Genomic DNA, 22,299 nt, shown 5'->3' with positions numbered 1-22,299 from the left:
TTAGGTGAATAATTCGTTTTGGAGCAATCCGAGGAAGTTTTCTTTGGTCAAGGCTCTGGCATCTAAGCTCTCCAGCAATCAGACGGAAGGAGGGGCCCCCTGAAATCTGGCCACTGATCTCTCAGAACCATTTCAGACTTTTGGGGTAACTATAAAAGTTTTTGAAATGCTTTAAACCTATTGCTACAGCGTTTCTGTGTGTGTGTGTGTGTGTGTGTGTGTGTGCACGTGCGCACACGCTTGAGACCTAATAAAAATGTAGTTTTAGGTGAAAGCATTCTGGTTTGTGCCAATTATTTATCAGATGGACGTGTGTGCCCCCGTTGATTTATTCCTGACAGCGCCTGGAGAGAAAGAATAAAAGTTACCCCGGCTCCGGGTTCTGAAAATCCTGGGTAACAACTCCAGCGCAGGTCACAGTCTCTCAGTACTTATAAGGGAGCCTGCCCTTTGTGGACTTTCTTAAGTCTCTCTGGACACAGGATTGAAACGCAAGTTAAATGCCCCCATGCACTTCAGGGTACCCATTCCATGGGGCCCTTCAAAGTGGGGAGGAAGTTCCACAGCGCTGCCAACAATAGTGCCCACATGGTGGGTTTTGAGAAATCTCTTTGGCTGGGTTACTGAGTTGGGCTTACTTGGTCTGGCTGATATGTGGATCTGCTGTGATGCGTGGATACAACTCAAAGTGGACCACATTTTCCATGGGTCCTTGATGAGATATGTTTGTTCAGGGTGCTGGCATCCTTGCTTGCCATCGATCTTTGGAGGAGAATCCCAAGATTTCAAGCTCTTACACTAACTGCCAAAAAGGTTTTTTAACTTGAGTCGGTATTGCAGTATGTTATTTAGTCTCTTGTATTGGAATATATACTTTGCTCCCCCTACTACAATGGGAGTCCTGAAGGATTCTCAGGTCACAGCAAATTTGGAATGCATGGATATGCACCAATATGGGAAGCCCTGATTGTGGCACTGATTTTACCGTGCCTGAAATAGTGGTGTTAAATTGAAAGTTGACAAGTGATGTGTAGGAGCTCTGAGTCCAGATGGGTGAGCTCTGACACTGACTGCTGTGTGACCTTGAGCAAGTCACTTCACCCCTGTTTCAGGCTCCTCCTCCTCACCACCTTCATGCCAGCTGTTTACTTGTTTTGTATCTGCAACTACTCCAACAAATAATAGTAAAAAGAGAAAAGTGTAGGCCTCAAGGAATCAAATGTACCTTCCTGCAATAGGCTATGAACTCCTTATGTCCCATTTAAGCACCTATACACTCTGTGTGTGTGTGTGTGTGTGTGTGTGTGTGTAAACATTCCTGTCTCTTTCTCACACACACACACGGAAAGTAATAGACAGAAGTTTATAGATAATGTACACACACAAATGTATTAATGTCACTTTTAGGATCTAAAATTAACTCGTTTCATTAAACATTCAAGTGGTTTGAAAGCAGGTATAGCACAAGCAGTATTTTGCCCACATTCCCTTCCATGCCAATCACTCAGAAGTGCATCATTTTCGTATGGTATGTCTTGTCCTATTACTTGTTACCCTAATCAGCTTGTTTGTTTCATCTACCTTCTTGCTTTTTAGACTGAAATGTTGGAGGCAGGGATTGTCTTTTACTGTGCATTCATACAGTGCCTAGCACCTTGAGGCCCTGTTCTTAGGGGGTGCCTCTAGGTGCCTCTGTAATACAAATACTAAATAATATTAAAATCTACACTCCTAAATTAATCTCACACCAGGATTAGCACTTTCAGCCTCTGAAGGTGGCCCTCATAATAGTTCCCCTTGCTGCCTTTTACAACCGTTATAATTAGCTGCCAAAGCAGTTATAGCTACTGACTGGAAATCCCCCAGCAACCTCCCTAGAAATGAACAGTTTAATAAATCATAGGATCTCCTCTCCCATGGAGAAATTTACCAGCATGAGAAATGATACCAATGGCAAATACCTTGAAAACTCATATCTGTTTATTACATTTATGGAAGACAAAAATGTGTTTAAGCTATTAAATATTTTTTTTATAAAAAAACTTCATAATTAATGTTATTCTTTCCTTTTTCCTGTTCAGAATTACACTGTTCTTCTTGAAGATATAGTGACCTTGTATTTTCAATGTGAAATGTACTATTTTTCTTAGTGTTTATTTTTATTATTTCAATTTTTAAAATCCAGTGCTGAGGGTGCCTCTCCCATAAATTAAAAATCACAGCATAAACAAGAGGGCTGCCCCCATCAATCTCAGACCACTCCTTCCTTCACAGCATTTGCAATATGGGGGAAAAAAATGGGCCGGGGAACATGCCTGCCTGGAAGTTGACCAAAGCTGGGGTCTGCCAGACCAAGGAGTGGACAGCAAGTTCCGAACTCAAGGAGTCCTCAGAGATAAACGTGTTCAACCTTTTTATTTATGTTGCATCTGAACTGCTTTAATGAATAGTAGTAGAAAGAGAAAACTGTTGGTATCAAAGGATGAAATTCACCCCCTTGCAATAGGCTATGAACTACTTGGGTCCTGTTTAAGCATCTGTATACTGTGTGTGTGTGTGTGTGTGTGTGTGTGTGTGTGTGTGTGTGTGTGTGTGTATACACATTTCTCTCTCACACATGCGCACACACATTTTAGGAAAGTAATACACAGAAGTTATATATAATATGTACACACACACACAAATGTACTTAATACGATCACTTTTAGGGTTCAAAATTAACTCATGTTTAATTAAACACGAAAGCAGGTACAGCAGAAGCAGTGTTTTGTCTTGTTTCTCTTGCATACCAATCAGCCAGAAATGTATCATTTTCATATGCATTTTATCAATCTTTTGAAAGGTGACTGGAAGGGTGGGGCAGCCCTTCTCCAGGGAAAAAGTGTATTTTATTACCAGCGTCTCTGTCCAATACGTAAAAAGCAATTTTTACATAGACACCGGGCACCGTAAGGAATATCCACTAAAATAAAATTGTGGTGTAAAGTGCACAAGCAAATATGCGGAGAAGCTCTGCGTGGGTGGATACCAGCCAGGAGCAAATCACAAAGGGAAACAAAACACCCCACGATCCTCATATGAAGTACTTGTGCGGAGTTGCCAGTTGAATCCGTACTCTTATGAACAGACGAAGAACTGCCACTGTGTCAAACTCCCTGCAGCTACAAAAAGCTGATGGCATGAAAAGGTACTGAGTGCGCCCAGTGTCGATTCCCACAACCTCAGCTCATTATTCTGCCAATCAGTCAGACGCAATTTACAATCAGTTTTAAGCAACTGCACATCATTTCCCATAATTGGCATGCTGAATCTTTGACAGAACAACAAATTATGGCTGATGCCAATCAATATCACACAGAGCTGGCTGCTAACCCTCTCCCTTTTTATTATCATCATCATGGCGCCTAGGAGCCCAGACACGGATCGGGGACCCCATTGTGCCAGGTGCGGTACAAATACACAACAAAAAGATGGTCCCTGCCCCCAAAAGAGCTTATGATCTAAGTGTAAAAACCAAGATGACAGATGGATACTGACCAATGGGGGAGGATAAGGAAACTATGAGACAGTATTGAGGATCACCATTGATGCAAATACCCTCCTACACTATCTGTCTACCAGCACCCCTGGCAGCTTGGTTATCCTCTGAAGGTGAAGTGGAGAGACACCATAGAAGTGTAACCCTTCTGCCAGGTGGAGTCGGCAGTGACACTGGCTGGGTTTAATGTCTAGGGCTTCCTCTTAACAAAACAAAACAGAACCAGCTCAAGCCCCAACCCAGTAATCTGGGCAAAGTTACCACCACCCCTGGGCACCTCAAAGAGGCAACACTTCCCTTCTTGCAAGCACTGAGCCTGTGTATAACAAAAGAGAACTTTTATTAATTTGAGAAAACAACACAAGCATATTCAAAAGCATGTGACCATAAACAAACCCGACCCCACAGTGTGTTGGGCAGTGTCATTTGCCTCAGTTTCCCACCTTGAGATGGGATAGTCCAACAAATGAATGTCCCTTTAACACAGCACTCTCCTGTCCCTCTGCTACATCCCACCCACAGTTGGTTGTCCTTGGTTAGCAAAGACCCAGAGTTCAGAAATGTATTCATGGGGGTTCACCTCCCCCACCCCAGCGGTGGGCATTTAGCAATGCCTCTGCTGCCACCTCCGCAGCTGTTTCACAGATGCTACTGTTTCTCTGCCACCACTAGCCACTGTCTTTCTGCTGCTACTAGCCACCACTGCTTGCTGCACCTGCAACGTCAGGTTTTCAGGTTCCACCACATAACCCAGCTCTTAGTGATTTCAGTTCGTTGTGATTTCAGCAGGTAATGGGGAACCTCCCAGCCAGTGAAGTCTCTGTGTTGTCTTTCACTGTCCCCATACCAGGTCTAAGGCTTGGCACCTAGACCTGCTCAGCCACGCTATCAGTTCTAGGAATCACCAATCAGAAACAAGGACTCTCAGTTGAGTCCACTGAGCTCTATCAATAAATGCAGAAGAGGAGCAGGTCAAATAGCATCTAGGACTCATCGGGCAGAGTCTACACCACGCAAACAGAGAGCAGTGCAGGGCACTTAGAAGGGGAAAGAAACCTCTAGAGAAGTGGTTCTCAAACTAGGGCCACCGCTTGTTCAGGGAAAGCCCCTGGCGGGCCGGGTTGGCTTGTTTACCTGCCATGTCTGCAGGTTCAGCAGATCGCGGCTCCCACTGGCCGCAGTTTACCGCTCCAGGCCAATGGGGGCTGCAGGAAGGGTGGCCAGCACGTCCCTCAGACCGCGCCACTTCCTGCAGCCCCCATTGGCCTGGAGCGGCAAACGCTCCCAGTGGGAGCCGCAATCGGCTGAACCTGTGGATGCGGCAGGCAAACAAACCGGCCCGGCCCGCTAGGGACTTTCCTAGAACAAGCGGCGGCCCTAGTTTGAGAACCACTGCTCTAGAGGAGGGAGTGTGTTTGTTACAGGGCATACTTGGCAGCTGTCTTGGAAGTTGCGCAGAGAGTTTCCATTAAGGACAAGCAGTCTAGCAGGTCCCATGCCTCCACCATGCACCATCTGACAGCTAAGCCACTCAGAGCTCAGTGGGGGAAAAGTTATAAATATGGGATGTTGGAGATGACCCTGTGGATTCAGTGACTGGACAGTGCAGGACCAAGATGTGTCTGCTGTGAGAGGTGTGTCCCAGAGCCTGTGACACTCGTGTTCCACACTACAGACTCCCTATTTCTCTGGATGCTGAGGAGACAGATAGCTATTGACTCCAGGACTGGACTTGTTGCTGGCTGGGAGGATCTTCAGACTGCTTTGCTGAGGAGATTTTGAGAAGTTTGGAGAGGAACTGTGGGACTGTCATTCTCCTCTGACTCTGAGGAGTCCAGGTGACAAACATACACTTCTGATGCCCCACTGCAGAGACTGAGAAGTCATCTCTGTCAAACGATCAGAGGGAGTGTGTACATATGTGTGTGCACTAAGAGATCCCTTTCACTAAAACTTATGTAACAACAACAAATTGGGGAAACCTGCGTAGGAAATCACAAATAGTGACTGAATAATAGTTGCTTAATAAAAGTGTTTAGCATTGTTCCAAATGCTGGTTACAGATGTCATATAGTTATTCTTTAAAAATGTGTATGGCACTCTCTCCCCATGGCTTAACTTTGTGCAATACGCCTTTAAAAAAATCCTGAAAGACCTGAGCTCTGGCCTGTGCTTCAGCAGAGAAGTAGGTGGAAGTGCAGTAAAAAGGGAGAGTTAATTATACATAATATTACCGCAGCACCCCCCATCCTTGTACCTAATCAAGCTCCACCGCGTTGAATAGGCCCAGACATTAAATATCTGCTCTGGGCCAGCTTGCTTTTCACTGCAGCAGGAATTGGGCAGAAGCAAAATATACGGATAGCTAGTCCAATAATTCCACCAGCTTACAGAAGTGGATGCTGATGATTTGCTGAATGCTCTAACAAGTGCTGAGCAATATATACTAACGTGTGTTTCTGCTACTGCAGGTAGAATATCTTCAATGGCTACCTAGGGTAGAGTGCTGTAGAGTCCCTGCTGTAGTACACAAGTCAAAACATGAGGCACTAAATTGTGGAATGACATTGTGAGGACTGGCTGAATGGGCTTCCCATATACACCAGGAAAAAAGTGTTGCACACTGTGCTGATTCAGCCAGACCTGAGCCAAAGACCTCTTCCCAGGCATAACAAGAAATCAGTACTCTTGTAGAGTACCCGGGACAGCTGTTTTCTGTGATACAGGTGCTCCAAGCTGAAGATGTTCCAGCTAGATGTCTGTTGTAATGCCCTGTTCCCCTACAGCTGAGAAGGCCTCAGACTTTCCCTCAACTTCACTTATATATCTGGGATGTTCAAAAAAGAAGCATCAGTGAGTCCATCCTTGCCATAGGACACAGGCAACAGCAACAGCAGCTGTGCCTGTGGTCAATAAGACATTTGTCGAACAGAATGTTAAACTGCTTTCTTTTACATTCATTATGCAGTTGACTGATTAAGATGTTTTAGTGTAATTGTCTTGCTTGTTGAAGAGTTCTTTCTTGTCTTCACATTTAAGATAATTTCTCTGACAACCATATGGACGGCATTTGTTTGAACAAAAATCCTTATATAGTGAAATGCTTTTTTGAAACAGCAAGGGTTTTTTTTTTGTGGGGGGGGGGGGGGAGAAAGAGGCAGGTGAAAAAATACCATTTTAGTTACTGCTGATGTGTCATCAGTTTGATCACAGAGATAAACCTGTATTTTTTTTATAACAACGGTTACGAGTTGTCCTTTGTCAACACGATTGACAGTGGGGACTAACACTCACAGATCTCTTTTCCTGTGTCTGATACTGCCCTGTGGTATGACCTTGGGCAAATCAGCTGACATTTCTGTGCCTCAGCTTCTCATCAATAGAATAGAAATACTGCCGCCAACATCACAGGGATGTCATACGAAGCTAAATTCATTAATATGGGCTCGGAGATGCTGTGATGGGGGTGCCTATCCCACACTGGCATAGAAGGGGTTAATCATGCCCTGTGTTGAAAGAAGCGATGGGGGGGAATCCTCAGAGTATCCCAGAGAGGCTGCACGAAGCACAGCCAACCAGGGAGGAGTTGCAGGGAGCAACCAACCTGGGTCCAGCAGGCTCAGATAAAAGGGAGCTGCAGAGCAGAGTAAGATCAGTTGCTGCGGGGATCCCAGGGAGTAAGGACTGCATCCCTGGAGGGCTGAGAGAACTGTGAGAACTTTGGACAAGGCAGTGACAGGCTGCTCGGAGGGCCCTGAGGTGAGGGCGAAGAAGGTGCTGGGGCCATGGGGAAGTCGCCCAGGGAAACAGAGCAGCATTGACAGAGGTTACAGAGGAGCAGCAGGAGGGTGCTATTTACAGGGTCCCTGGGTTGGGGTCCAGAATAGGGGGCAGGCCCGAGGGCCCCCCACTTGCCACTGGGGAAGTGGCTGGTCTATGGACAGAGATATCCCTCCAGATGCCAACCTAGCCAGAGGGCTGAGTCACAAAGAGGGCTCCCGCGGTTCTGGGAGCTGAAAGAGGAGCCGTAGGCGGGAGCAGAGACAAAAGTGCTGGTGTGCAGACTGCGGGTGTGGGCATTGGCCTCAAGCTAACCCCAGTACGACCAGGAGGAGGCGCCAGTCTGGCGATGGGGGCTGTACCCCATGACAGATGCACAGATTTATGGTACGATTTCAAAATTTTATTTTTGTTACTCAAGTGTATCATTGTAGTAGGCCAAATTACCTTTGAAGTCAGTTGAACTCAATGGAATTTCCCCAGCAGAGAGTCTGGCCCTATGTTAAATGAAAGAAGTAGCCTAAAAAGAGAAGTGTATTTTTAAGCAGTACATCTTTGCAGGGATTTTTTTTAATGCTGTTCTTTTCTTGCTTGAAACAATGATGGAAAAAGGAAAGGGGAAGGAGGCAGTTTTGTTTTGCAGGCAAAGTCTCCTGGTCCTCATTTGCAAGAAATACTGGTTTCCAAGTATCTACTTCCAGGGTGGATTTCATGTGGCATGTTTTGCACAGTTCTCTATCATGCATACAGAATACAGACTGCTGGCCTGGCCATCTCAAAACAAGAACTCCACCGCCAGTATAAGATAAGTATTAAAAATGCATATGTTTAAACTGTGGTTTTCCAAAGATTACATCTTCCACATTTCCAGCTTGCCATGACCAATCACACCCATATAAGGTCGCGGTCCGTTATATCAGTTATGTGGCACAATGTGCATGCATGTGCATGCATAATTACCAATTACAGCAAAAATCTGATCATTAGTGTACAATCCTGCATCCTAGCAGATGCTCCAGAAGAAGGTGAAAGCTCCCTATAAAGACACCTGATTGCACAAAACTGTAATAGAGGAGGTCATTTTTCCTGACTCTAGGTGATGATCCCTTTATTCCTGGGAAAGTATAATGAACCAATGAGTCTTATACATTACTCTACCTAGTCTAACTGCAGATACCAGTCACATTAAACATTTACATGGTGGTCGATGCTCTAGTCAAGACAGCAAAACAATTTCATGTTAACCCCTTTATATCATACTTCTAATTTTTTGAAATATATATTGTTTGGCTGAAATTCTAGATGGTTGATCTAAGTGCATTACTTTCTCTGGAAGGCTTAAGTAAAAAGACCATGCTAATGGCTGAGTGCCATTGTTCAAGATCATTGAATCCATCTGCTACTGGGCATTCGGTATCAACAGATACTACTACTGTTGGAAAGCATATCTAAAATTTGTTACAGGCACTAGGAATAGTTCACATGCAGACAATTTCCATACTCCTTCTGAACTGGAATCACGTTGGATTCATACATTTTAGGCTGCTGAGTAGAGAAAAGGATCCCAAATGTGAAATCTGACATTACCATGCATTGTCGCTAAAAGGCCAGTCTTTCCTATCACAATTAAATTATTCAATTGCCGTTATCTGTGTATTAGAAGATATGAGGCACCCTGTCCGGACCAAAAAAAGGCAGTCGTGCAATGCTTTAGAACAAACTGTAAAGGAAAGAATCATTAATTTAATGGAGGTAAACAGTAAAGGTGATGTAATAAAATATGGGTTTACCAAAGGGAGATAAATGCCAGACTAGCCTTATTTATTTCTTTGAGGAAGATCTGATTTTTCAGATAAGTGAATTCAGTAAATCTAATATACCTGGACTTCAATAAAGCATTTGAAATGGTTCCACATCAATATTTTTATTAATGACCTTAACAATAAAAAAGCAGGAGTGTGATAATGAAATTTGATGATAAAAATAAATGAAATGTCTGGTATAGAATTGTGTCTAACTTTAGTTAATAGAGCTTTTAATCTGCAGGTCTTAAAGTATTTAAATAAGAAGGTCAGTATCATTATTCCCATTTTACTGATGGGGAAACTGATTCAAATTTGGGACACATCTTTCAATGCAAAGCAGGATCGGAATCTGATACAGGAAGATCCAGATGACCTTGAAGACCAGAGTGAGAGAAATGGGATGATATTCAATAGTACGAGGTCATACATTTAGGGTCTAGTACTAAGAATTTCTGCTACAAGCAGGGGGTTCATCAGTTGGAAACAACAGAGGAGGAGAGGGACCTGGATTTGTGGATTGATCAGAGGATGACTATGAGCCACCAATGTGATGTAGCTGTGAAAAAGACATATGCGACTCTAGAATATATCAGGTGAGGCATTTCCAGCAGAGAAAGAGAAGTATTCATGCCATTGTACAAGGCACTGGTAAGACCTCATTTGAAATACTATGTACAATCCTGGTCACCCTGTTCAAGAAAGATAAATTCAAATTGCACCAGGCAGAGAAGAGGTCCTAGGATGATGAGGGTCTATTTTATGAGAGGAAACTGGGAAAGCTTGGCTCTTAGTTTAGCAAAAAGAAAGCTGAGAGGAAATAGGATTGCTGGCTATAAATGCATCAAGGGGTAAGCCCCAGGGAGGGTGAATATCTATTTCAATCCACCTAGAGAGGACAGCTGTCACACCACTGGGGGAGGAGGGTTCGCCTTTGTCACAAGGAGGACACTGGCTGCGGGTTACTTCTGGAGGCAGGCAGTGCTCCGCCCTTGCTCCCGACCCACCGACCGTAGTGATGAAGAATTATGCTGCCCTGGCAATGAGGCATGAAGAATCACTCCCAAAGGTGGAGGAGGAGAAGTTCTGTAACCCCAAAGCTAGGAGAATCATGGCCACCACTCCCAAGAGGAAAAGGAGAGTAGTGGTGGTTGGTGATCCCTTCTGAGGGGAGTGAAGGCACCCATCAGTCAGCTTGACATGGCATTCCGGGAGGTATGCTGCCTGACAGGGGCCCATATCTGAGACTGACAGAGGGATTGTTGAAGATCATCCAGCCCTCTGACTGCAACCCCATGCTGCTCAGCCACTGAAGATACTGCGAGATATGACCTGTAGCAGAGTAGACTTGACTGCTGGGCTCTGGAGTAAGAAAGAAGGCGCTGGGGGCACAGGTGTTGTTCTCTTCAATCCAGCCGGTCCAGGGTAGGGGCGCTGGCAGAGACAGATACATCCTGGAGGTGAGTGCATAGCTGCACAGATGGTGTCGCCAGGAGGGCTTCGGCTTCCTTGACCACAGGATGCTGTTCTGGGAAGGACTGATAAGCAGAGATGGGGTCAATCTATTGAGGAAGGGGAAGAGCATATTTGGATGCAGACTGGCTAACCTAGTGAGGAGGGCTTTAAACTAAGTCCGATGGGGGGAAGGAGACAAAAGGCCACAGGTAAGTCAAAAACATGGAGACCTGGGAGAAGGTCATAATTTGGGGGAAGCATGGACAATTACAGCAGGAACAAAGGAGAGACAAGAGGGAACATAGAGGGGAAATCAAATCAGTATCTTAGAGGTCTGTATGCTAGTACGAGAAGTATGGGGAATAACCAGGAAGAACTAGAATTACTAGTAAGTAAACACAACTCTGACATAGTTGACATCACAAAGACTTGGTGGGATAATACACATGATTGGGATATTGGTAGAGAAGGGTACAGCTTGCTCAGGAAAGACAGGCAGGGAAAAAAGGAAGGAGGTGTTGCCTTGTATATAAAAGATATATGTACTTGCACTGAGGCTGAGACAGAAATAGGAGACAGACTTGTTTAAAGTTTCTGGGTAAGGATAAGAGGGGTAAAAACAGTGGGTGATGTAATGGCAGGGGTCTACTATAGACTACCTAAACAGGAAGAATAGGTGGATGGGGCTTTTTTTTTAAACAACTAACTAAAGCATCCAAAGCACAGGATTTGGTGCTACCCAGACATCTCTTGGGAAAATAATATAGCAGTGTTTGGAATGCACTAGAGACATTTTGTTTTTATTTCAGAAGATGAAGAAAGCAACTAGGGGAGAAGCTGTTCTAGATTTGATTTTGACAAATAGGGAGGAATTGGTTGAGTATTTGAAAGTCTAAGGCAGTCTGGGTGAAAGTGATCATGAAATTATAAGAGTTCATGATTCTAAGGAATGGTAGAAGGGAGAACAGCAAAATAAATATAATGGATTTCACAAAGGCAGACTTTAGCAAACTCAGAGAGTTGTTAGGTAGGATACCCTGGGAAGCAAGTCTAAGGGGAAAAACCATTCGAAAAAGTTAGCAATTTTTCAAAGTGACATTATTAAGGGCGCAAGAGCAAACTATTCCACTGTGTAGGAAAGATAGGAAGTATGACAAGAGACTAGTCTGGCTTAAACCAGGAGATCTTCAATGACCTAAAACTCAAAAAAGAGTCCTACAAAAAGTGGAAACTAGGTCAAATTACAAAGAATGAATATAAACAAACACAAGACACTAGCTAGAGACATAAAGGGTGGAGAATAAAACATTCTACCAATACATTAGAAGCAAGAGGAAGACCAAGGACAGGTTAGACCCATTTTTCAATGACGGGGGTGGGGGAGACAATAACAGAAAATGTGGAAATGGCAGAAGTGTTAAATGTCTTTTTTTGGTTTCAGTTTTCACCAAAAGGGTTAGTAGTGATTGGACATTTAATGAAGTGAATGCCAGTGAAAATGAGGTAAGATCTGAGGCTAAAATAGAGAAATAACAAGTTAAAAATTACTTAGACAAGTTAGAAGTCCTCAAGTCACTAGGACCTTGTGAAATGCATCCTACAATACTCAAGGAGCTGACTGAGGAGATATCTGAGCCATTAGCGACTACCTTAAAAAAACTCATGGAAGAAGGGAGAGATTCCAGAGGATTGGAAGAAGACAAATATAGTGCGAGTTTATTAAAAAAAGGAGAATAAGGACAACCCGGGGAATTACATACCAGTTATCTTAACTTCAGTACCCAGAAAGATAATGGAGCAAATAATCAAGCAATCAATTTGTAAACACCTAGACATTAATAAGGTGATAAGTAACAGTCAGGTTGTATTTGTCCAGAACAAATCGTGTCAAACAAACCTAATAGCTTTCTTTGATAGGGTAACAAGCCTTGTGGAGGGAGGGTTGGGTTGGAGGGTGGAAGCAATAAATGTGGTATATGTTGACTTTAGTAAGGCTTTTGATATTGTCTCACATGACCTTCTCATAAACAAACTAGAGAAATATAGGCTACATGGAACTACTATAAGGTGAGTGTATAACTGGCAGGATAACCATTCCCAGAGAGTTGTAATCAGTGGTTCACACTGGAAGGGCATATTGAGTGTGGTCCAGCAGGGATTTGTCCCAGGGCTCTGAGGTGCCTACGAGCAGTCGCTCAGCCATTTCCCTTCCATTTAGGGGGCCTCAGGCATTGGTGCGCCTCAGTCCTTCCTATTCTCTGCCTGTGGCACACAATAGACTAGTCTCCTGTGGGCTGTAATAATTTAATTAATTTCAGTTGTTGGATTTCTTGTGTTGGGTGGTGTTCGTGGCCTATGCTATACAGGAGGCCAGACTAGATGCTCTGGTGGTCCCTTTTGACCTTAAAGTCTATGATTCTATTAAACTAATTCTAGTTACTCGATTTTAGCCAAGAAAGTTGCCAAAGGCGAATGAAAGGAATGATGCTCCAATGGTTACAGCAGTATTCTGGGACGCTGGAGACATAGTTTCAATTCCCTGCTCTTCCACAGATTTCCTGTCTGATCTTGGGTAAGTCACTTAGGCCCAGATCTTGAAAGGTATTTAGGTTCCTAACAGCCATTGATGTCAATGAGGATAATAGCACTTTAAATGCATTAAAGATTGAGCAGCTACCATGGCTACAGAGGCCATTAAATATCTCGGATTGAGAGAATGCACCTTAGTGGCCAATGCAGACGGTTATGTTTGTTTTGTCTACCTGTTCCAGCTTTTCTTTTAGATCATAAGCTCTTTGGGGCAGAGGCTATCATTTACTATATGTTTGCAGAATGTCTAGAACAGCGGGTTCCCAAAATTGGGTCAGACTTTTGGGCTTCTGTAGTGTAAATGAATAGCAACCAGACTGGAATCTAAGACACCAGACATCTGAAAAAAATAAGAAAAGGAAAATGCAGCAGTCCGGAGTGCAATAATATTCAATTATTACTATTGCAATTTGGCCAGAAATTCAAGGAGAACTGTACCCAAAGTGCAATTATAATATATTTTCCACTGGAATCAGGAAAAGATTTTTCTACTGACAATTCACCTAGTGGGAGATGAATCACTTAAAAAAGAAAAAAAAAAAAGCAAAACCAAAAAATATCCTTTGCAGATAAATGAATAAACAGAAAAAATGCTAGAAATGAATTAGCAAGAAATTAAACTAGTTACAGAATGAAACATTAATAGGAATCAATATGTGGTTTAAAAAAATGTTGAAAAGACCCAAATAATTACAACAATTAATGATGTTATCTTAAAGGAAAGTAGAAAGGTCAACTAATTAAATTGTCTTAATGTGAACAATAATGACTAAAAGCTACACCGCTTTCAAACGCACTAGAATACAGCACAGACAACTACTAGGGAGTAAATTACCCAATGCTAAGAAAATTTAAACTTCCCCCCCCCATATAAATTAACATTACTTGAAGGCACTTAATGTAAACCCTTAACAAAGCAAATTACCTATAAAATGAAAATGGGTAATTTACTTGGCTCACGAGCGATTTTCAGGTCCAAATATGTTGTGAAAAGATTGTATCCTAATTCACACAGTGCACTGGCAATTACCAGAGACATAAGACATATTGATTTGCAGGAGGAAAATAGTGCATACTCCCTAGTGGAAAAAACAACTTCCTTTATTCTTGGGGCCACTCTTTTAACTCCGCTACGGAGTAATAAAAGAGAAGGAAATGTAATTACTTCTAAACGAGCTTTTTGCTTTCCAGGCTCAAGTCTTCTTTTGATATTTATCCATGTACATGACGTCCTGCCACCTCACCTAACATTATTTTTAGGGGATTAATGTATTCCTGCAAATACAGGCTTAACTTGTGTGAAAATAAAAAAATGCCAGCATGAGTGTTTCTAATGCCTCGAGTTGGTGTAATCTCTGTCGCTGTTCAATTATATTCCACCAAAGGACTCTGCTGTGTTCATTACAGGAGCAATGGCATGAGACCTGGAAAAACTCTGTAGTGTAAACTGAGTTTTCTGAGCACCTTTATCTCTCCTGCTACTTTTTCCCCGGGGGAGGGCATGGCCTGAGCCTTATGACTGACTGCGTGACTTGTGCTATTACACTAGATATCTTCCTTCAGCCAATTGTTACCAAAATATTTCAGGAGAGGGGTAACATTCTTCATAGAATATCCTAGAATATCAGGGTTGGAAGGGACCTCAGGAGGTCATCTAGTCCAACCCCCAAGATAGGGATTGTGTATAGCTCTGTTTGTATAGTACTGAGCATATTCAGGCCCCAGTTCTAAATGGGCACTACCATATTACAAGTAATAAATCAATAATATTGCTATTCTGTGGAAGGAATGTAGCCCTTGCTTGTTTCACTGGGCACGTGCCAGAGGCATCTTTTTTAATTTGTCTTTAAATCTCTTCCACTGGCTAGGGGTTGCGGCACTGCATAGATTGATTCCGTGGAGCAACACCTCGTCAATTACAGCTCGTCAGACACGCGACGTGTGCAGGTGGTTATTTGGCTAGAGGGTTAAAAACATATAGGGACTAATGCTGCTCTTTGAAATCTGTGACAATGACTGGTGTAGAGCTTTTAATCTGCAGATCTTAAAGAGCTTTAACAAGAAGCTCAGTATCATTGTTTCCATTTTACAGATGGGGAAACTGAGGCATAAAATGGTGAAGTAACTTCTCACAGTCACTGAACAGGCCAGGAACAGAATTATGATCTCCCAGATGTTAATTCAGCCCTGTCTACTGGACCACACTGACCACCCCATGCTCATGAATATGTAGTAATAGTGTGTGAAAATGACACTTTTGCTTGAAATTTGGAAAAATAGTCACTATTCATAGTTGAGAAATAGTGCTCTTTCCATAAAATGGTTACTAACTCTTCAAGAACATATTTCATCTTAAAATCATATTTAAACAACATTTTTGTTAAAAAGATTAAAATTTAAAAAATGTAGGGCCAGACTTGTAAAGGTATTTAGATGCCTAACTCACACTTACTCTAATGGGAGTTAGGCACCTAATTACCTTTAAAATTCTGGCCCGTACTATTTACCGGGCTCTACATTTGAACAAGAAAATACAAAATCTCAGGGCGGTTTTTCTCTTTGCTAAATTGGACCATTTTGGTAAAAAATGTGAAAACTATTAATTAAGATTTTTTTTTAATACTTCACACAGCCCTAATCATAACACTCTCTCACAGGCTGTAGATATCTGCTATAACTGCCGTGATAAAAGCGGCGCTGGAATGAAGTGTTCAATTATACCAGATAACCATTTACATACGAGGGACAGGGAAGGGGAGAGGGTGGTGGTTAATGAATGGTTATTTAAGAGGGTCTTCTTTCTGTGCGAAGACATAGAATTGATCTATATGCTGCAAACCCCTGCCAGCAAGGAGAACAAGAGATTTAAAGACAAATTAAAAAAAGGCCTGTAATTCGTCATTAATAAAAAACACATTCCTTCCCCAGCAGAAGAAAACTCAAGCACGTTTGATGTGATGGAAAATTAAATAGCTTCAGTGACAGTGAGGCAGTATGGCTCAGTTGACAGAGCACTGGATTGGCAGACAGCAGACATGGATTTTCACTGCCCACTGTGCGATATCTGACAAGTCACCTCACCCCTCTATATTTCCGTTTCCGCCTTTTGTCTGCCTTCTATTTAGGGCCAGATTGTGACTTGTCCTAACTTGTCGCCCTGTGTGTCCTAACTGCCCTATGTGGGCATGAAGTGGGCACAAGGGGCCTGACCCCCTATGCTAGCTACCCATACCATGGGTAAAGGTGGAATGAAAAGTAATCTCCACAGCAGGGACATAGCCACCGGTGGGCCTGGGTAGGCCGCAGCCCTCCCACTTAGCATCTAGGCCCAGCCAAATCTGAGCAGTGCTGCCACAGTGGCCCAGAGCGTAACTTGGGCACCTCAAATCCAGGACAGAGCTATGCACCTGCTCTTCAGAAAGCTACACTCCGGCAGCTCTGCCTTGCCATTTTCTGAGCCACCCCAGGCGCGTGCACAACCCAGCAGGCAAAGCTTTGTATCTGGGGGCACCAGGACTAGGAAGAGGCCATGGTGTCGGGAAAGAAGCTGAGCTAGCGGGTACTCGGGAGCTGCCTGTTGGCCAGCGGCGCGCTCCGCATGGCTCATCCCCTGCCAGCTGGAGGCAGCGGTGAGGGTGGTCTCTCTGCAGTGCTCCCAGGAGAGAATGCACTTTGCTGTGCGACTCCGTACAGAGTCCAAGCCAAGTTGTGCGCACAGGCAAGCCCAAGTTCATGACCCCGCAGCGCAGACAGAGCCAATCCCGCTCAGGGGGCTGTACAGCCCGTAAGCCCCCAGCTGACGGTCAGCAGCCCATACCCCGCAACAAGGCAATGGCTGCCTCTCTTCCTCTGCTGCAGAGTCAGGGCGCAGCCAAGGGGATCAGCGCTTCCTGCCCCAGCTAGGCTGCACAGCCAGCCAGCACAGCGGTGGATAGCAGAGTCTGTCATTGCCCGTCCACCCAAAAGTTGGGGACCACTCAAATTTCCACTCCTAAGAACGCCACTGCTCCACAGGGCTAATATGCCCCGTAACACCCCATACATGTGGACAGTGAGTGCGTAGGAAGGGGAAGAGATGTACTCTGCACCAGGTATAGGGTCAGATGGGTATAATGCATGAGAGCAGGAGGAAACTGTGACTCAACTACGATCTGTTTCCCAATCTGCTTCCTGGGCATTGTAGCTATGTAAAATGACAGTCCTGCCCTTAGACGGTAACCTCTGGGGAGCAGGGACTGTCCCTCACTATGTCTTGTGCAATGCAGCTCTGATCTCAGTTGGGTCTCTAGGTACTACTGTAATACAAACAAACAACAGTGGCTGTTCTTTCCACATGAAAAATCAGACAAAAAATTCCATGACCGATGTGAAACAACATGCAGAAGTCAAGGCTACATAGCAACATGGACAAGAAAACAGCAACATCAAGTATCTGCAAATTATGCAATAGTACATAGAAAGATTTACTGGTCTGTGTTTGGCATAGACATGTTATTCTTAAAACCATGAGTGAATAATGTAGGGCATCCAAATGAGTGCCAATAGAACCTTTATGCCATGTTATACCATCCTGCAATCTGTATATGCCACGTATTCTAGAGGGGGGGAAATCTATTTTAGAAAAGTATTAAAGAATTTCTAAATCTTTTATTCAGACTATTTTTGTCTCTCTTTGTCTAACACCGGACACCTTAGCTACCCAGGTGGGGTTTCAAAAAAAAAAAAAAAGACTTAAGTGATTCAGGAGTGCATTTTCTTTCATAGGGATTAGTGTTCCTAAATCACCTAAGTGCTTTTGAAAATCACACATCCTAACTGAGCCTGATGGAAGGAGAAGAAAATTATGTCTAGTTAAAACACCTCTAAAAATGACTTATTAGCATTTCTGCACATAAAAATTATTAAGTTCATAGTCCAATCTGTCAGACCTTTGAGAGATGGAAAAGCAAGGATTTCTCTCCCCCTCCAATGAAAAACATTTTATTGGTCATGAAATACTGAATCCAAAACCTGCCACTGATACATGATTGACAGTTTCCTGTCCAGGGTTTTGGGGCCAATGTAATTTTGAGGTAGAAAATTTCACATTTTGTGGTGCAAGAGAAAAACCATTCCTTGCTTAACAGAAAAATGGCAGCTATCCAAAGCTACTTGGAATGTCAGAAGTTGTCCTGACTGAGAAGGATTAGTGGATAAACTGAGGTGGTGAAGTGCACAAGAAAAATACACTGTATAGTATAGGTCCGTGATGTATCACAAAGCCATTCTCACCACATATTTTAGATGTGTGTGTATGTGTCAAAACACAGGAGTGGGGAAGCAACGAAAGCTGAAAGGGATGGGTAGGAGAACTCCCTTCCTCACTTCACATACCCTTGCATGAGTCCAGGACACAACAGGGATCTCGAGAAAGAGTAAAGAACTTCCTTCTTTTCTCCCCAGATCCCAATAGAGAGCAAGAGGAGCTTGGGGTTGGAGATAGCAAATGGGGAGGATTCTTAAGCCTCTGGGCCTCCCATGCATGTCCTGAAAAGAGGCTTAGAATTTGGGTGCTGCAGCTTCTTTGGGTGCTAGAGCAGGTAGGCAGCTGTGTGCACACTGGAACGGAAGAGAGAGGGGGTGGGAGACGGGCAAGCGTAGCACATTGGACGATGTGGCTGAGGCTCACTCTTTCTTACTGAAAGGACTAATAAACAGCAGGAAGGACAAAGAGAAAGCCCTAAAACTTTTTTTACAAATGAATCAAGGATGTTCTATCAGAAACTGGAGTAGTTGTGAATTAGTTTTAACAAATTAAAGTTGATGGCATCCCTTTTTAAACAAAGACTTCCTTTGGGTCTTCACATGTTTATCTGTGAGCATGCATGTGTGTCGGAATGGCATTGTCTGTCCATCCCGTAAGCTCTATGGAGAAGGATTAAGTTGTCTTCAGTGCCTAGTACAGGGTCAAATACATTGTCAGAACTTTGCAAATTGATAAGTAAACTCTAGCTTTGAAATATAACATTACATTCATGTACATTATATGTGTAAACCAGACCCATAGAGTCTTACAATTGCAAATGGCAGGCAACCCTGATTTTAGACGTTGCTGCCAGCTCTTCTTGTAACACACATACATTTTCAGTGCCTGCTGCACCCAAGCTCTGTAAGAGTGTCAGGGAAAAGATCTCCTGGCCTTAAATTCAGAAAAAGCAGCAAGCTCAGATCCTCTTTGTGGGTGGAGGTGGCCTCCCACTGACCTGGTCCTGGGGGATCTGCAGAGTGGAGAGGAGGTGCTGATAAATTCCAGCCCCAGTCAGAATAACTTGGGAGGAATTCTATGAGATCCTCATTAACCTTCCTTTCCCTCCATGAAAGGCAGCAATCCAGTGGTTGAAATAAAAGTCCAGAAACAGAAGCTAGGAACTATAGAAAACTGATAACAGAAGCAAAAGGACACAAGGAGAAATCTATGGCCAACAGAATTAAGGACAATAACAAGGAATTTTTAAAATTTATTAGGAACACAAAGAATCCTAACAATGTATTGGTTCATTACTAGATGGAAATGGTAGATATCAGTAATAAAGCAGAAATGGCAAAAGTGTTCAATAAATATTATTCTTCTAAACTAGGGGGAAAAACAGATGATGTAGTCATATCGTATGATAACAGTTGGATGGGAAGAGTGTTATTTCAGGAGGATGTTAAACAGTAGCTGCTAAAGTTAGACACTTTAAAATCAGCAAGTCTGGATATCTTGCATCCAAGAGTTTTAAAACAGCTGTGTGAGGAGCTCTGTGTTGACTTAACGTTGACTTTCAATAAGTCTTAAAAAACTATGGAAATTCCAGAAGACTGGGAGAAAGCTAATGTTGTGCCAATTTTTAAAAAGGGTAAATGGCACGACCCAAGTAATTATAGGCCTGTCCACTTGACATTAATCTCAGGCAAGATAATGCAGCAGCTGATATAGGACTCAATTAATAAAAAAATTAACGTGGGTAATGTAATTAATGCCAATCAACATGGACATATGGAAAACAGATTCTGTCAAACTAACTTGATACCTTTTTTTTTATAAGGTTACAAGTTTGGTTGGTAAAGGTAATAGTGTGGATGTAATATACTTAGACTTCAGTAAAGCATTTGACTTAGTACTGCATGACATTTTAATTTAAAAAATCTAGAAAGATATATCATTAATATGGCATGCATCAAATGGATTAAAAATTGGCTAACTGATAGGTCTGAAAATATAATTTTAAACAGGGACTCATCAGCAAATGGGTCTGTTTCTTGTGGGGTTCCAAAGGGATCGGTTCTTGGACCTATGCTTTTTAACATTATTATCAATGACAGAAGAAAACAAAATCATCACTGAAAGTTTACAGATGACATAAAAATTGGGGGAGTAGTACTTAAAGAAGTGGTCCGGTCACTCAGACAGAGCGATCTGGATTGAACGGTAAGCTGCATGCAAGCAAACAATACATATTTTAATATGGCTAAATGTAAATGTATACATCTAGGAACAAAGAATGTAGGCCATATATATAGGATGGGGGACTCTATCCTGGGAAGCAATGCCTCTGAAACCGCTGAACATGAGCTCCTAATATGACACTGTGGCCGAAAAAAGCTAAGGTGGTCCTGGGATGTTTAAACAGGGGAATCTCAAGTCGGAATAGAGAGGTTATTTTACCTTGGAATTTGGCACTGGTGAGACTGCTGCTGAACTACTGTGTCCGGTTCTCATGTGCACAATTTCAGAAGGATATCAATACTTTAGAGAGAGTTCAGGGAAGAGCCATGAGAATGATTAAAATATTAGAAAACATGCTTTATAGTAGTAGATTCAAGGAACTCCATCTATTTAGCTTAACAAAAAGAAGGTTAAGGGCTGACTGGATCACAGTCTACAATTACATACATGGGGAGCAAATGTTTAATAATGGGCTCTTCAATTTAGCAGATAAAGGTATAACCCAATCCAATGGCTGGAAGTTGAAGCTAGACAAATTCAGACTGGGAATAAGGTGTAAATTTTTAATGGTGAGAGTAATTTACCATTGGAACAATTTACCAAGGGTTATGGTGGATTCTTCATCACTGACAATTTTTTTAAATCAAAATCAGATGTTTTAGAAAAAACATCTGTTCTAGAAATTATTTTGGGGAAGTTCTGTGGCCTGTACAGGGCGTCAGACTAGATGATCACAACACTCCATTCCGGCCTTAGAATCTATGAAAATAGGAGAGCAGCGCAGTGGCCACAACCCAATATCTAACAACAGGACATACGAGGAAATTAGACAGGTGAATGGATATGAGACATTCTGAATCGTCATCTCAAGGCCCAGCAAACATTATGGTCAGAACATTGGTTTTGGGATAGCAGGCTCTGCCTGGTCAATGCTGTGTTGTATATTTTCAGTAAGAGCGGAAAGGGCATCCAGCGCTTGCAGTAGAACTGAATGTGGACAGTACAAATAGGAAGAATTAATATAGATGGGTTTGAATTTCTTAACATTGAAACTTTTATTTTGAAGTTCAAGATTGGTTAAAATTCTACTCTTTCATGTCTAGCTCAAAGCTATTTGTTTTCATGTTACACTCTGTCTATATCATTTGTCACAATCTTTACACTTAGTCTATTTATTTATATCTGACAGTACATCTAGATATAGATATGAATACATTATTTGAGCTGTAGATATACACACAAAAATGCAGTCTCAATGTAATATTAATGACAGCTGTATTCAACTGTAACAATAGGCTAAACTGTGACCCTTTTTAAAAAACAAACCCAAATACTTAGTCTATTAAATTCACTAAATGAGACAGATATAGTGCTTACATATTTTTTTCTTAATCCTTTGCATTGCTTCTTTTTAGTTTTTGAACACTCTTTCAGAGTAAGAAAGGCACATGTTATTCTGATTTCACCCTGTAATAAATTCCCAGAATTTCATAAAAAGATGTGCCTGCTTCTTTCATTGGCAAGGAAGCTAGGATTTATTGGAGGTTGTTTTATTTATTCTCACTCCTCAGGATAATTAACTTTGAAACTCACAATCATGGCATCCACACTAATGAGTTATACTGTATGTACATATTTTTGTAGGTGCTAAATACATTACCCTGCAG

General features: G+C 42.5%; 1 long non-coding RNA gene across 1 annotated transcript; it reads left to right on the top strand.

The window, feature by feature from the left end:
- Positions 1-6,704: 6,704 nt before the first annotated feature.
- LOC135980944 (uncharacterized) lies at positions 6,705-17,764 on the top strand. Its single transcript, XR_010597907.1, has 3 exons — positions 6,705-12,078; positions 13,026-13,147; positions 15,033-17,764. It is a non-coding gene; the product is annotated as an uncharacterized LOC135980944 (long non-coding RNA).
- Positions 17,765-22,299: the final 4,535 nt, after the last annotated feature.

The sequence above is a fragment of the Chrysemys picta genome, chromosome 1 (genome assembly GCF_011386835.1).
Source record: "Chrysemys picta bellii isolate R12L10 chromosome 1, ASM1138683v2, whole genome shotgun sequence".
NCBI classification, from domain to species: Eukaryota; Metazoa; Chordata; order Testudines; family Emydidae; genus Chrysemys; species Chrysemys picta.
The sequence above is the reverse complement of the archived record's forward strand: the minus strand, read 5'-3'. Positions and strand labels throughout refer to the sequence as shown.